Source organism: Trachurus japonicus, chromosome 4 (assembly GCF_045865225.1).
Source record: "Trachurus japonicus isolate A0001 chromosome 4, Traja_1.0".
Taxonomy (NCBI): Eukaryota; Metazoa; Chordata; class Actinopteri; order Carangiformes; family Carangidae; genus Trachurus; species Trachurus japonicus.
The window spans coordinates 17,136,957-17,154,463 of NC_140910.1; the positions used below are offsets into that span (position 1 = coordinate 17,136,957).

At 40.9% G+C, this 17,507-nt stretch overlaps 1 long non-coding RNA gene across 1 annotated transcript; it reads right to left on the bottom strand.

Annotated features, from left to right (window-relative positions):
* Positions 1-5,456: 5,456 nt before the first annotated feature.
* LOC146988762 (uncharacterized) lies at positions 5,457-12,947 on the bottom strand. Its single transcript, XR_015035764.1, has 3 exons — positions 12,830-12,947; positions 12,488-12,571; positions 5,457-5,530 (listed from the first exon to the last, which is right to left on the bottom strand). It is a non-coding gene; the product is annotated as an uncharacterized LOC146988762 (long non-coding RNA).
* Between the last annotated feature and the right edge of the window lie 4,560 nt (positions 12,948-17,507).

Genomic DNA, 17,507 nt, shown 5'->3' on the forward strand with positions numbered 1-17,507 from the left:
TAAACATGTGATCAGGTGTCTTTTCATCACCTGACAACGTTACAACTTCGTCGCACATAACAGGACACGTCACGGACATCATGCTCATCAGACAATAGACAGCATCAGACCGCTGCTTCACCAGCTGACCGAGAGGAACGCACCGAGTCGACGTTAACGTGTAGTGAGCGGAGCCGCAGCTTCAGAGGCTCAATCAGCAGCTGGTAGCTGTTAGCTGTTAGCACGTCGCCCCCTGCAGCGTCAGAGCTCCGGACTCCTGTGAGCCACGGGGCTTTCCCCTGATGTGAAAATGATCCATTGTTTCATTTTTCAGCTCGTAAAGTTCGCGATCACACACGTTTGTTCTAGTAGATCCGTGAGTGTCACGTTTCCATGATGACTGACCGGAAAAAGAGCGTGGTACGTCATGTGCACGTGACTCCAGATGTAAAAAATCTCGGAGCAAAATAAATAAAAATTATAGCTGCTGCGCAGCGATGGGTCGGGTCCGGGCCACTTTTGGGCAAATTTAGGCAATTCTGAGCAACAAACAGGAGAATAGGAAGACAAGACAGTTGTCCTTATAATGTCCAATTTGCATCAGTTGAGGATTGAACCCACGACCTCTGGAACCAAAGACCGTTGTCTATCGCACTGAGCTAATTGACAAGTGGCGGTTCGACAGTGGCTTCACAAATTGAGTAAGCCATTCACTGTCGTGTAGGCAGATTTGAAACCACAGTAAAAAGAAAAATCAGTTTTTGAGGTAATGATATGTATTTGTTAAACATCTACTGTGACTCTAAGATGTTAGGAGCCTTCGCATATGGTCCAGTCCAAGCTATTTGGATTTTTAAATTTAGAAGCTTGCTGTGATGCCACCATTAGGACAACTGTCTTGTGTTTCGTGTTGAGGACAACTGACATTTTGATCTGTCATCGTCATCATCATCATCACCCTTGCTGGGTCTTGAACCCACATCCCCTCGCACCACAAACCAGCGCTTAACTGAGTGAGCTAATTATCTGGAAATGAGACATGGTGTGTGTCTTCTCAAATAGACTCAGGGAGTCAGTGTCCGGGCAGCAGTTGTGAACGCAGATTTCAAAAATGGTCAAAAAGTCAGAAATTCTGTTATCTAAACAAAAATCTGTTAATACATAAAATTGCATTTAGACAGCAAAACAGCTTGAGGACATCTGACATTTTGATCTGTCATCATCATCATCACCATTGCTGGGTCTCGAACTCACAATCTCTGACACCAAGAACCAACTCTTAACTCGCTGAGCTAATTGGCCGTTAGTGAGACCTGCTGTGTAGCTTCATTTATCCACTCAGGTGAGTCAGTGCCCGGGCAGCTGTTGTGATGAAATGCTCAAAATGTCAGAAATTCAGTCATCTAAACAAAAATCTGATAATACATAAATTGCATCTTGACAGCATGGAAATGTTGGTGATTTGTTTTTAACGATAAGTGTTTTGCTTCATAAGAGAAAATATGATGTTTATAAATTCCAGTCTCACATTGACTGCAGTTGTTCCCATGAGAGCAGAATTCAAAATGTTCTAGAAAATTAAGTTTTTGGATTAAAATTCTGATATTTGCTAAACTTCATCAACCATGACTCCAAAATATTGTCATTTTTTTCAGGAAGTTTGAAAATGTATTTAGCAAGAATTTGATGGTATATGTTTACAGTCAAACGTTTTCATGCACTGTAGGCTCAATTTTTGCTTAATCAAAAATATAGAAGTATGACTTCCTTGGAAGAAGAAGAAGAAGAAGACAATGTGATTTTCTGGATTTTTTTTTCTCATTTTGTCTCTCATAGCTGAGGTATACCTATGATGAAAATTACAGGCCTCTCTCATCTTTTTAAGTGGGAGAACTTGCACAATTGGTGGCTGACTAAATACTTTTTTGCCCCACTGTAATTGCGCATTATGCCAACAGGAGGACAAACTAGTACTACTTGTATAGGTTTTTTTTTTCTTCCAATTTTAACATCTTTGACAATGCCCAGGGGTCTCATTTATAACCGTTGCGTACGCACAAAACGGGGCTGAAAGTGGCGTACGTGACTTTTCACACCAAGGTTGTGATGTATAAAAAACAAACTTGACGGGAGAATGTGCGCAGCTCTAAGCAAACTCTGAGCCATGCGTACGCATGGTTTGGAGGAAAAGGGGAATTGGCGACACAGACGGTGTGGTGGTGAACTGAAGTCAGACTCAGGAAATGATGATTGAGAAGAACAATTATGTTTTTATTATCGGCCGTCACACATTATTTCAACCCGTATGCCTTAGATCCATGTTGCCACGGTGATTTAATTCAACAGCGCCCTTACTTTGCATCGGACTGATGTTTCAGAAACATCTTCTTAGAATCTAACTTAAAATCAAAATTTCTTCTCTATATTTAATCACCACCATCTCTCCGTCATATTGTCCACTCCCAGAGCGCAGGAGGAGGAGAGGACGGTGCGGCTGCATGGGATAAATACATGGTGTAAATAACTATATGTTCCTATGATACTGTGTGAACATACTGTATGATCGAGAGTCAATTAATTCTCAAACCCTGGGGAAAAAAATCCAGTAATCGTTCGCACAATTGTTACATTCTGTTTTCTTGTTATCAAGAGAAGTGTCATGTTTGATCGTTCCTCAGAATGTAACTGATTCCGCTAATTATTCAAAGTTTTATCGATCAGTCTAATTACTGTAAATATACAGCGGTGAGCCCCGTGCGTAATTCTGCACCACGGCACCGCTGGAGGAGAAAGGAGGGAGAGGGAGACCATGATGAATGGTTAATAACTCGTTTCAGATTAGAACTGTTGTCACTGTTGTAACTATGTGCCGAACCGGGTCCAGCATTAGAGAGGGCAGCACACCAAAACAACACCGCGTGCGCTCTGAGCCGCTGACGCCGTTAACAGCTGCGGCAACACATCATGTCACCACTTTCACACCTGCAGCTAATTCAACAGCGACAGAACAAGAGCACGTCAGGCTCATTGACATGCAGATCACATTCATGTGGTGGTTTGCATTGACCATCTAGGGTTAAAACAGGGCGTGTACAGGGCGGAACGTGAAGTGGATTCAGCTGCGCACACTCGTAGGAACTCTGGGATTTATAAAGGGAAGTTTGCTTAGAAGTGTGCGTACGCAGAGTTTTATAAGTCTGAATATTTACTGGCGCACGCAAAACTTGGCTTTTGGGCGTACGTACACTTTTAGTAACGATCCCACGCGCAGTTTTATAAATGAGACCCCAGGACATTACAAAATGAACTGGCTCGCTGCTCTCCCGCCCACCCGTCCCCCCTAACTTGTGTGAGCAATTAAAGGTCCCGACTCTTGTCCGTATAGACAGGCTTCATTCAGTGATTGAAGCGGCGCCGATTCCGTGGGCGCTCCGGTGGACGAGCACTCACTGACCAGGTTGAGCACCCACTGGGGGGGGGGCGCCTCGGCCACTCAGCTGTGTGTCTGTGGGTAGCTCCTGTGTGCGTAGCCTATGTGAATGTGTGTAACCCTTGCGTGCTCGTTTAAGATGAATAAACACAAATCGCCACGCGAGCCTGGCACAGAGGTGCGCGCTGGCGCATCTGACACAATCGGTGAACGGGACCGAAAGGAAACTGCTCCGCTCCGTGGCCATTCCGCGTCCGACGTCGATGTTAAGCACACGTTTTTATTGATATTGTAGCGTCCGACCCGACGTAACTACAACAACGTAACACAAACTTATCTGACAGCTCTCACTTCTTCCTCTGCTCCTCCTCACACACACACACACACAGGACTCTGTCCTCCTCACACTCACCCCAGCCCCGTTCCTCATCCAACCATACGCTACCTGCCCGTACACATTCACAGTCAGTCAGAAATCAACATCATAACATCATAACAACAACATTACTGCGGGGTCGCTACAATATTTTCAGTTGTGCAGTCGGCTATTATAAATAATGAGCGATGAACCCGGCCATCATACAGTGCACCCGCTGTTTTATTTAGGCTTTTTTTTTTTCCGTTTTTTTCCCAACTCAGTTTTTTTCCCACTGTTTATGTAATATTCGAATATTAATTTTCACATTCGAATCTCGGTTTTTTTTAAATATTCGAATATATATTCGAATTTAGAATATTCGTCGACAGCCTTAACACACATTAGCGGCTCCTCCACACACTACAGGAGATAAAGTCCCGTTTACAGGCTCACGCGGTCGCACATTTATGTACTTTAAATCGCCAATCACACTCTTTCGTGCGATTGCGCAATCGCACGGCGTGACATCGTGACATCGTGATTGTGATTGCGATTAGATTAATCTTGCAGCACTAGACTCAACCCCATTTCAAACCAGGTATCGTTATTGTTTGTTCTAGGGCCGCAACTAACGATTAATTGATTAGTTCTTTAAAAATAATGTTGAAAAATCTTCATCTATATGATCTGATAACTATTTTTTCACTTTAACCTAATTTATTAACACATGAGGCCCCCAAAACACAGAGAAATCATCAAATCCGAAATGAAAAAATAAAAAAGAACCTCCTTTTCCACATCAGACGTCTCTGGTCTTTTCATCAGTCGTTACGTTTATACATGGAGTCAAATGTTCCAATTAGAGCATCAGTTTAGAGTTCAAACTAAATGAAAATGCTCAATATAAACAGCTCAACTAGAATAAACTGAATGTAATTGCATTTGGCTCCAGAGAGGTGGAACAAACATTTTCTTAAACCGAAAGAAAGTAAAAATTCTATCATGTAAACGGTGAAACTGAATGTCGTCTGGTTTCGTTCTTTCTGCTCCGTGACGACGTAAATGCCTAGCGACGTTTCTTCACTTGCAAATGAATGAAAAAGTCAAAACAATGAACAACTAACCCTCACACCCAGTAGGTCAGTCACCCCGCATCTATAGCACTTTATTATGGACACGTTCCAAAACTGCTGCAGCTGTACGATTGCCATGGTTTTTATTCTTGTTTGTTTTGTTGTTTTTTTTCTTACATTTTTATACGATGTAATATGATTTTAACTCGTTTTAATTTTTTTTTTTTTTTAATAAAGCACTGCTAGTAGTAGCTGGTGAGAAACGATATTTCGTTTCAGCCGATGTATTTTGTACATTTGTGTGAAATGACAATAAAGTGTCTGAAGTCTAATAAGACATGATCGTGGCTCTCACTGCTCTCTTTCTGCAGGCGACATGTGCAGTACAACGTCAGTGGCGTAGACTGATAATCCCTCTATATCTCCGGTTTACGACGGTCCATCGCAGTCAAATAAACAAACTGGGAGGGAGTTTCAAAACCGCACTCAAGTGAAGTTAACGGCAGCGCTCCAGGTGACCTAGTTCTATTACAGACCTCATGGACCCACGATCTAAACCAAAGAACCGGGTCACTGGTCCTGGTTCAGTTTGCCCTGACTGAGAGTCGTTACCTTCGGCTCAGTGGTGGAGGTTGCAGGTGCAGATGGCTTCTCCGTTGCTCCGTCTGCTGTCTTTGCTGCCTCCACATCCTGTACATCCTGCACACACACAGACACACACACACACCAGTTCAGTTAGCAGCTAAACACTGATACGAGCTGACCTGAATGAAGCTCTGATATCAGCCTCAATGTTCAGTTCTTACGCTGCATTCAAGATTGGGGTTTTTCCTGCGTTCAAAATTGCGTGGCGGCCGCCTCCACCTTATTTTGTGCCGCCCCCAGCCAGGGTTCAAAATTAGCGGTCGCCAGTCGCCAGTGGCGACTAACTTTGATACTTTGGCGAGTAAAGGAAGCCGGCTGACTGGCCACTCTGGCGAGTGAAAAAAAATCCAACTACTTCGTTGTTACTGTTCCTCCCGAGCCGGCGTGACACTTGGGTTGTGAGCCGGTGTCGTGCAGATCTTAAAGCTCACAACACACACAACATGCCGTATAGCAATGATTTGTGACCGATTACAACGCTCGCGGCGCACGTGTGTTTTCCTCTCTCTTCAGTCTGGTGTTTGGCTGCACTTTCAATAAGAAAAGTTCCATATGAGCGCGATCAGCAGAGACAGAGCACAATGGATGTGGCATTGAACACAAAAAACATCGCTCCAATTTTCTTTTCTTTTTTTGCCGTTAAATAAACATGTGCGCTGATGCACATCTATGTCCGTGTAGGCTACATTTATTGTCTGATCTTCCTTCATGGTGCACAGTCAGTCCTCCTGTGAAACTTTTAGCTACTAAATAATAGTAATTGTCACTCACACACATCACACAGCTTATTAACAACTTGATTAACTGTTAACTGTCTCAAAACCAGTGTTGCTGCTTTCTTTTTTTTCTTTTTTTTACACCGTGGTCGGGTTGTGAATTAATTAATTAATGCTCGTGACTCCGGCCGTGTTGGGTCCGAGATTCAACAAGCCGGTCGGGTTTTACAGTTATTACCGGCAGTACAGTAGCTACAGTACGCCCGTTTATCAATAAACACAGTGGATGAGGAGGGTGAGTGACTGAGCTCAGGCTGTGTGGGGGGCGGGGGGGTGGCGGTGCGGGTCTCTGACTGCAGCGGGACAATCATGTCTCTGCTCCGTGACACACTGAGCGCTGTGGGACCAGGGCTCGCGGCAGCACCCGCTAAACATTGAAAACAGCGGTGATACGTGCTTCCACGTCGAGTTCAACAAACCAGAAACGTCTGGAACAACACTGGAAAAAGTCGCTTTTCAAAAAAAAAAAAAAAGAGAGCGAGAGAGAGAGAGAGACCGCCGTGCCGTGTAAAAACAACAACGGGGCGGTGTGTGGCGCAGTGGGTAGAGCGGCCGCCCCATGTAGAGGCTACAGTCCTCGCCGCAGGCGTCCCCGGTTCGAATCCCGCGTCGGGCAGACCTTTCCTGCGTGTCATTCCCCCTCTCTCTGCCTCCCCATTTCCTGTCTATCTCTACTGTCATCACTATCAAATAAAAAAGGCAAAAAGCCGAAAAAAAAAACAAAAAAAAAAAAAAACAACAACAACAACAAAAAAGTGTCACGTGTCATGACTTCCTGTATCTGGCCCTTCAAAATAAAAGCCCTATAGCCTTTCACAGTTCAGTCATTGATTTTGACTTAATTTTGACAAGACAGTACTCCAAATGTTGTTGTTTTTTCCTGCAACCAATTGACCAATGAAAATTTGGCAGCCCTAATTTATATATTATATAATATATGTAGATATATTACTTAAATTAAGAAAATTTTAAAACTTTATATAAAAAAAAAATAATCGGCCGATTAATCGGTTATCGGATTTTTTTCCCCCTAATAATCGGCATCGGCCCCAAAAAATCCATATCGGTCGGGCCCTACTAAATAATATGACTGAAGGCAGTGGAAGTCTGCACATGTCGACACGCCCCCATGAGTTGACGACATAAGGAGCTAATAAATAAATATATATAAATAACTGATAGTATTATTCGGTCAAGTTCTTGTTATAGGTTAATGGTTAAACGGTAAAACGGTTGACCATGTGCATCCCTAAAATAAACCTTTTAGGGAAAAAAGGCAAACTTGACTCCTTTATTCCACACAAAAATATGCTAATAGCTATGATATGTGTTAAAAATGCTTATGAGTGTATTATAACAGTTCAACACAATGAAAAATATACAAAACAGCTATAGGCCTACATAATTTTTGGCCAGTAAAAAATCTTTCTGGCCAGTAGATTTTTAAAGCTTACTAGCCAGTTGGCCAGTGAGCAAAAAAGTTAAGTTTGAACCCTGCCCCCAGCGATATGCAGGGTTTTTTCTGCATTATAAATTTTGAGGCGGCCGCGCGCCTGAATCTTGATTGAAAATCAATGTAGTTCTATGGAAGCTCAGTGGCGCTGTTTTCAACTCGGTTCAACTCGACCGCAGCAGAAGGGGTGCGTTTGATTTAAACTCCGGGCCGGGCCGCAAGGTTACGTTGACGCGCTGCTTGTGTGCCCGCGGGGGCGGGGCTGATTGGGGCTCCGCTCCGTTCACACATTGTGCTGAGCGTGAACGCACCACACCGGCACAGAGCGTGAAGCGGTGACGTCCTTTGCAGCTTGGTGACAGGACTCGGTACCCGTAAAAGCCGACTCACAATTTACCGCCGGTCCCAAATATCCGAGGTATGAAGTTGAACGGCTTGTGTGTCAAAGACAGAGGCTACGAAGCAGGATTTGAGCTTATCCAGGTAACTTAAGGGTTAACTCTGGGTCTTCTGTACTACGACGGTGGTTCACTTCTTACCGGGATAAATCTCCATGGTAACATGCTGAACGACTAACCTGGTCCGGAGCAGGTTATGTTCTCTTGGAAAATGACGGGACAGTGAGCGCACAACATGGTTCAATCATCTAACAGAGGTTTGTCAGTTTGTCGCTCCCTGAACACTCTCCTCTCACGATCAGCGCTCCGAGTTTTTTGTTTTTTTGACACTAGTGTATGTGAGATATTCACACACCAACTCATATACCAAAATTACATGTGAGCAACAGGCCAGTTAAGAGGAATATAATGTGATTCCTGTAGAGCCAGTGATTTTATTTAATTTTAATCCCATGAACTACTGTATAAGCATTGTCACGCAGCAATATGGGACTCCACTCCACTCCACTCCACTCCCCCCCGCCACCGCCTCAGCCTAAATTTTGGCCAGGAAAAACCCTGAGATAAATTGGTATTTCCCAGTTGAAAACATGGCAGACCAGACACTCTTAGAAATGCATAAAAAAAATTACAAAGGGCACAAAAACAATTACATAAGAAGCATTTAAAACAGTAAAACAGATTATTTAAAATCAAAGCGAAATAACAACACATTTTTAATGTATTTTGGCATTGTAATCCACATTTTACCATTGACAGTTCTGTTCTGCACAGCTGCAGATTGTTGTGTGAAGCCAGACAATTGATAGATTTTTTTTCCCTCCGACATGAATTTCCCTTTGGGGATTAATAAAGTTATCCATATTCAATTGCACGTTTTCCAAGTGGGAAGTCGGAAAATCCCGAGTTCCGAGTTGTGTCGAACGCAGCATTATCCCATGTGAAACAGAGGACCTCATAGTGAAGCAATCTGACGCACCGGGAAAAGCCGCTGTGTTGTTGTGATTAATTAAAAGACACTCATGGCTGATTGATGTACAACAAATACATAATCAATAGTTAGTTTGCAGCTTTTAGATTTTCGGTTTCCACGTTTGGAACATTGACGTCACTATTCTGCCGTTGTAATGTGAGCTCAGTGACGTAGTAACAGCCGAAGAACAAGCAGTTGGACACATCAGTTCAGTTAAAGATTTAAAAAAGACATTGATGTGAATTGTACTTTCTGTTCTGTACATGCTGAAACTGTGACCCATTTGTTTTGGCTCTGCCCTACTGTGCAAAAACTATTGAGTGATATTTGTAATTTTGTTGCTATCAATGTTGATGGTGATTTTATTTTGTTTTGTTTATTTGTGTGTGTGTGTGTGTGTGTGTGTGTGTGTGGGCGTAGGTGGGATGAGGGAGGTGGGGGGGGGGTTGCACGCAGACGTGTGTAGCCATGTTGTTGTGGTGTTTTATCCCTGTATACTGTTTAATCTGTCTTGTTACTGTGTTGTATTTTTGTGACCTGCCAAGGGACTACAGATGCAAATTAGCTTAAAGCTATAATCTGGTATAGTGCATCAAATGGCAACATTTATGTTTTAACTGTACATTGTCCCTTTTAAATAAATTAAAATTGAAAATTGAAATTGAGGAATGTTCTGTTTGGGCTCCCTGACCTGAAAAAAAACAAGGAAAAAGCTAACATAACTTTTATTATCAACCTTATTATTTTAATGGCAAAATTTCATATTCACAAATGTAAGTTCATTCAAAAAAAACCTTCCTTTACTGCTTTTAACCGTGAGCTCAAGCAATACATAACCTCCATCAAATTTTCAAACAACCAGAAAGCGATTAAGACTATCAATATATGTGAAAACTTGAAAATTTTGTTGTAAACTTATAAATTCCCCCTGGCGTATAATATAAATGTGCTTTATTAATTGCATTTTACCATGAAAAACTGTTTTTGTATTGTGAATCACAGTTTTGAATAAAAGAAAAAAAAAACCCAAAAAAACCCACATCAGTTCAGTTCAGTTATTTCCCCAATAGCATTGACTTTTGGGCCACATGTGGCATTTAGCTGGCACCTCTGGTTGAAATGTGGTATGGCAAAATGTATGAGGACCAAATCATAACCACATACGCATTGCCATATATTAAAATTTGGAGGGAATTATTCTTCTGGTACACTTATTTAACTGAGGCACTTGGCCCAGATAATAGAATATTCTTTTGGGCCGCATGTGGTATGTGACTGGTAAAATTGGAGGGAATATCTCTTCTGGGGCAGTTCTGTAATAGAAGCACCTGGCCCTATGTAACTGACAAAATGGCAAAACACATGAGGTCCACATCATAACCACGTTGGTTTTGCCAGACCTTCAAAATTGGAGGGAATTTTTCTTCTGGCACAGTTCTGAAATAAGGCACTCTCCCAGATGATAGATGTTAGCTTTTGGGCTACAGTTGGCATGCAACTGGCACAAGTGGCCATGGGTGGAGTTTATTCTGCGACACCCTCCGGACATTTTCATTTTCTCTCACTCAGTTTCTGGACTGGCTGCTGCTTTGGGTAAGTGAATTTTAAACATTTTACATTTTTGTTGAACTACTGATAATTAATGGCACACACTAGACCTACATCTTTAGAGGAGAAAGCTAAGTTAGCCGAACAGAACTCGGTTTTAATTTAATAAAGCGTGTGTTTGAAGCCCATGGTGGAAAGAGACAGGCTATGACTGTGTTAGCAGCTTTAGCAGCTTTGCTAACCCTACTGCTACTGCTCCTGGGATGAAAAAGCTTGATTTAAGTTACTCCAATGTCTGATTTATTTTAATTTGATTCACCGGAACTTCACACAATGTTTTTTATAAACGCGTTAACGCAAAAATGATTTTAACGGCACTATTTTTTTTTTAATTTTAAATTTTATTTTAAGAAAAAAATAACACGAAAAAAGAAAATGCACGATTAAGTTAACGCTGTGACATTGACGTTGCCGTCTTGTAATGTTACAGAAAAGCTGCATGTTGACTAGAGAACTTGTTCTTCTTATCACCAAACAAGGCTGCTCTCTCTCTCTGACAGCTGATTTTTAAATACCATGAATGGAAAGCATAAGAAACATCCAGATATTTCTTTTCTTATGATTTTTATGTTTCTTATCCATTATTGCTGTGATTTCAAGCAAAAAAGAAAACAATGCGATTAATCACGATGAAATTTTGAGATTAATCGCGATTTAAAATTTTAATTGTTTGACAGCCTTAACACTACTATTTCAAAATGTCCTGTGTTCTCAAGGTGCCGTAGACGAAACCCTGACTGCAGCTGTTTCAGACAAGGAGGTGGAGGTGATGGGAAACTGGGCCTTGGTGTGAAGAGAGACAAAAAATACAAGCTGAAACTGACAGTTAAGACAGACAGTTTTGATGCACAAATTAAACTTTCTTCATTTCTAATATTTCTACACTGTTCTTGTATTTTTGTACAGTATTACTGTAGCCTATTTGATCAGTTTTTTGCTGATTCTGTTTTTATATGGATGTAATTTCTACATGTTCTGTACAGTTCATTGAAGGCAATTTTGAAGTATGAAAAAATACAATTTTAAAGGGAAACTTGTGTGTTTCTTAATTTCTCATATTGATTTTGTGATCTATATAGGTATCGAACAACTTAATCAGGACTGCTATTGCACTAAAATTATCATTTTTTAATTTTAATTTAATAATGTGGGGCAGATGGAAGGTGTGTTATAGATCTGATGAAAAAAAAGTACCAGTTTTATTCTGTCAACCACATGTGGGCCACAATGATTCAACAGAACTGAGCCACACGTATTCTGTATGTGACCCATGAGCCATATAATTATTTGAATTTAGTTTACTCCTGGTAGAAGTCTGGTTTTGTTATGGTTCAGTTTGGGCTTATATACCTTAGGGCCAGATGTGGCCCATCATTCACTTCCAAAAGTGGGCCAGATGAAAGGTTTGGTGTATATTAGTTTAGGTTCTGGGTAAAATCTGGATTTTGGTCTGTCAGCCACATGGGGGCCACATAAGAGCCAGTAGGCTTTACCTGATCACAGCCATACAGGCAGGCCCTATGAAGCCCAGCTATAAGCCATATGTAGTTGGTGCAGTTCTGGTAGAGGTCTGGTTATGTTATGGTTAAGCATAGCTTTCATATACTTGGGCCAGATATGGGCCGTCATTCACTTCCGTAAGTGGGCCAGATCTTTGCTGTTTATTTGGGCCACATCCAAGCCAAAGGAACTTTGCTATTAGGGTAGCAGCTAAACAAAAACAACATCCACTGAGCCCGGGAAAATTAATTCATGCAGCAGTGCGTGAACAATTATGACGGTTCAGAAACTCACCTGTGAAATATCCAAGGCGCTATCAAACGTTTCCTCCAGGGAGGTCTCCCGTTTTTCGGAGGTTTCCGGTCCGGACTCCTCCACCTGCCGCCGGGGGGAGAGAGAGTTCAGTTAGCCGCCAACAAGCTAAAGCTAAAGCTAAAGCTACCGTTACCTCCCCTCGGCGACGTTATTTAAGTCGTCCGTTAGCTTTACACGTGTGTAGCTCTAGCTCGGTGAAGCTAAAGCTAAGCTAACAGACGTGTGTCCACTTTCTCTCGTGTTTTTTCTCTTTTTTTCTCTCTTCCGTTAACACAGATAGCAGCACCGTAAACCGTTAACGTTAACCGTAACGTAACGTACCGGCTCCACAGCTCCGTCTACTGCTCCGCTCTCCACCGGGTCTGTCATGGCCGCCGTCCTTCCGTTACAGGTTACACAAACACCTGACAGGTAAACAATTTAACCGCCATAACGGTCACCGACAGTCACGTGACTCACTCGAATCAAGCTGCGTGCCTTCTGATATCAAGAGACAACTTCCGGTGGGGCTGGGAGGGATCTTTCAAAATAAAAGCTCCCTCCTGCACCCAGTGTCCTCGGTTTCTGTTCTGCTTTTTATGGTTTTTCAATCCTTCAGTAGGCTAATTAGTTGTTTTTTTTAACACACTGTAATTTCAATTTCAATTTGAATATTATGTTATTATTTTACATTTCTCTTAGTTTATTTAGGCTATTGCTATGGCCATTTGCGGCCATCGAGAGGTTGTGTCCATTTTTGTACTCATTTCTTTTATGTCTGTGTTGATGTCTTTTGTCTTTGTTGTTGTATGTTTGTAGATTGTTGATTGTGTCTTGTCTCTTTCTGGTTTGTAATGTATATTAGGACCCCCTCGAAAACGAGAGGATTCCTCTCAAGGGGTTTATCCCTCTCTTTTTTTTTACAGTCTATGCTATGGTTTATCCTATTAAATAAAATTTCTGAATGAAAAAGTAGTTACCCGTTACTGTCCCCAAAAAGTAACTGAGTTAGCAACTGAATTTCTCCATTATTATTCTCAAATATGTCAAATGACTTGGACTATGCCCCCTAACCTCCCGTTTATCTGGAACAAGGCTCTTTATGGTTTTTCATTCCTTCAGTAGAGACCAGTGGGCATTTTACTTTAAAAACGTAATTACTAGTTATAGTTACCAGTTACTGTCCCCAAAAAGTAACTGAGTTAGTAACTGAATTACTCCATTATTATTCTCAAATATTAACTGCACTGTTGATGGACTAAAAAAAAATGTGTAGTAGGTTCCCAAAGTGTGGTCCGGGGACCCCCAGGGGTCATTGAGAGGGTTCAAGGGGGTCCCCAACCTTTTCTTAAAATATTTACTACTTTTTTCTAGATTTTCTTCCCCTATTTTTATTTTTATTTTTATTTTTTTGGAAATTTTACCACTATTTTCAGAATTTCTTCTTTTTTTTTAACTTTTTCTTTGAGAAATTCTACCAGTTTCTTCTAGCATTTTTGAAAAACTTGTTTTTGATAAAAAATTTTAACTGTGACTTTTTCTTTTTCTTACCACTTTTTTCTAGAAATGTTTAAACGTCTTTGGAAAAATTGTATCAGTTTTTTTCCAGAAATTCTTCACGCTATTGGCCCTAATTTTGAATTTGAAGGTACACTAAAAAAGTAACGTTCTTCAGTCTCAGAGCAAATTCTGGTGTTTGCTTTAAAATTTTGTCCAGTGTCGGCCCGTGGTCTAATTTGTGTCAATTCAGGGGTCTTTGATGTAAAAAAGTTTGAGAATCACTGGGCTATACAACGTACTACACTTTAACAATTGTATTATTATTTTGTGATGGGACTTCTTTCATTTGATTTTATCGTCAGTAACGGTAACGCCGTTATAACGGGGAACACAGTAACTTTTTTGATTACGGTACTCGTCACTGAAAAAAGTAGCGCCGTTATTTTATAACGCTGTTAGACCACCTGGGTTTCTGCTTTTTGAAAAGCAAAATAAATTGAAATGTATTTACCCAGTGATCTTTGAGTATTTATTACTAATAATTACATATTTAAAGCAGAAGTAAGTGGTCCGGTCGTTTTCGCTAATGCTGCGTTCCAGGCAGGCTTTTGAAATCGTAAATTACAGCTTCAAGTCACAACTTACGACTTTGTAGCGTTTCAGGCAACCCACTAGTGTTTTTCCGACCTGTTTTACCGGTGAAAGTCAGTATAATGGCCACTCGTAACTTCCGACCGGTGAACTCGTACCAGATCGAACTGATACCACTTCACGGTCGGAAAAATACGAGTTTCCTTGAACGCACCATAACAGTCCTCGTCCCTACGTCACCACATTCACGGCGTCCCTTGGCTGCACACACAGCCCTGCATGCCGTTCTCTCTCCTCATTGGATAAAAACTGTAGGATACGATAAATGTTTTCTCTTCGGCTCAGAGCAGCGCAGAGGGACTGAGAGACCCGTGTTTCAGACCAAACACTCTATGTAAGTGATTGCTGTCGGAAGATATAACTATTTAAGACTTATATTAACACAAATATATCACTTACTTCTGCTTTAATCTGATTCTTCTACCTCTGCCATTGGGATTTTAGTTCATTTAACTCGTAATAATGTGTTTTTGGCACAAGTTAAGTTAAAATAAGTAAAATTAAATGAGTATGAGATAAATTAAGTGAAGTTAAAATAAGCTTAAGATATAATTTTTCAAGACTCAATTCAACAATAATATCCAATAGAATAAGAGGATGAGGTGGCAACATCTGAAAAGTCAAAGGTCAACTTCACTATGACATCAAAGTGTTCATCACTGTCGCCGTGGTGACTGTGGCCTGTGACCATATTAAACTGACAGACCGGGTCAGAGGTCGTTTCCATCACATCAAGTCACTTCATTGACTCATTCAGTCACTGACCGGAGCAGCAGGAGCTCAACGGTCCAGGTGTGAAGCCGCCTTCGCCCCCCCCCCCCCCCCCCACTCCCCACCACCCAACCGTCCATCATGAAGATGAGTTGATTCGTTCATCAAGTGATTAATTAGCACAAGGAAATTAATTAGAAACACGTTTCTTTACCGGTCTGATCCTTCATCATCACGGCCGGTGTGAGCTGCTGTTTGTCTTTTGTAAACAAAAAAGTGAGGGAGGAGCTGATGAAGATGTAAACGACATCACAACTGTTAATGAAGCTGCAGAGCAAACGGAGCTGCAGGAAAGACTGCAGACTCACCACACACACACACACACACACACACACACACACACACACACACTCTCACACTCACACACACACACACTGATGTGTGGATTGTAAAGTCAGAGGTGCCATCAGTGTGTGGATTCAGTTTGTTGGTTAAGTTTAAGTTTGAGTTTGAATTAACATTACATTTTAAACTTGATTCAACTTAAACCTGTTAAACTTTTTATTCGACTTTACTTTAATTTTATTCATTCAAACCGGTTCAACTAAAGTGTTATTCCTGAAAAGCAACTTTGACTTTAATTATAAACATTAAAACCTCTTAGACTGATTATTAGATACACCTGAAAATGTCATTGTCATGTAATTGTGTGGCTGCTTAAAACTTTGACTTATTCATTTAACATCTGCATTGTTTGAATATAAGACCATTTTATTCATCCATGTATTCATTTATATGAACAATGATAAAAACAAACACTATATTTCATAGTACAAAAGGCAAATAACTGTACAGGAGAGGAAAAGAATATAAAATCCTCCCCTTTAATATAAAAATCACCAAAACAAATCAAACAACAGGAAGAGAAAAGAGGGGGAAAAAGCAGAAAAGGGAAAGAAACAAGCAAATAACACAATGAAAAAGAAAAAGAAGGAAGAAAGGAAAAAACAAGACAACAAAGCTTCACCCTTTAAACTCTGAGTTTACTTCTCTGTTTCTCATTTAGTTTAGTTTATTTCAGTTAAGTGAAGTCGTTAAAACCTTTGAAGTCGACGATGTGATAAAACTTTAATCTGCTGTTGAAAAAACCTTAAAGATCTGAATCACGTCCATTAACCAGCTGCAGTTTCTGTTCTTTTAATAAATCAACGACCAGTAATCCTCGTGAGCAGTCATCAATAAACCGTCGACACTTCATCAGCGACATCACTGATTAATGACATCACAGCCGCCACAGGTCATGTGATGAAGTCACTGCCCCATTAACAACGGCTGTGATTGGCTGCTAAAGAGCCATAATCATCTAATCATCAGTAATCAATATTAATAATGATGTGTGAAAAGACTAGTTAAGAAAAGTTCATTAAACGACTCATGTGGATTAAAGCAGAAGTAAGCGATCCGGTCGTTTTGGCTAATGCTGCGTTCCAGGCAGGCTTTTGAAATCGTAAATTACAGCTTCAAGTCACAACTTACGACTTTGTAGCGTTTCAGGCAACCCACTCGTGTTTCTCCGACCTGTTTTACCGGTGAAAGTCACTATAACGGCCACTCGTAACTTCCGACCCGTGAACTCGTACCAGATCGAACTGGTACGACTTCACAGGTTGGAAAAACACGAGTTACGAGTTGCCTTGAACACACCATAGCGTCCTCGTCCCTACGTCACCACATTCAGGCATATCCCTTGGCTGCACACACAGCCCTGCATGCCGTTCTCTGATAAAACTTGTAGGATACGAGAAAAGTTTTCTCCTCGGCGCAGAGCAGAGTGACTGACAGACCCGTGTTTCGGTCCAAACACTCTATGTAAGTGATTGCTGTCCGAAGATATAACTATTTAAGACTTATATTAATACAAAAATATCGCTTACTTCTGCTTTAAATAAAATCAAAGGAAACTCCAGTTCTTCAGCTTTAACAAACCCCCCAACTGCAGAATGAGGTTTTATTTTGAAATTTCCAATATAAAGAAAACAAAAAGTGAAAGTTTAATGTTCAGATATTAAAACTGGATTCATTTTAAATGTGTTATGATCTAAAGAACAAACTAATTTTATTCCTTACAAATTAAACTTTAACTTTATGATCTGTCTGT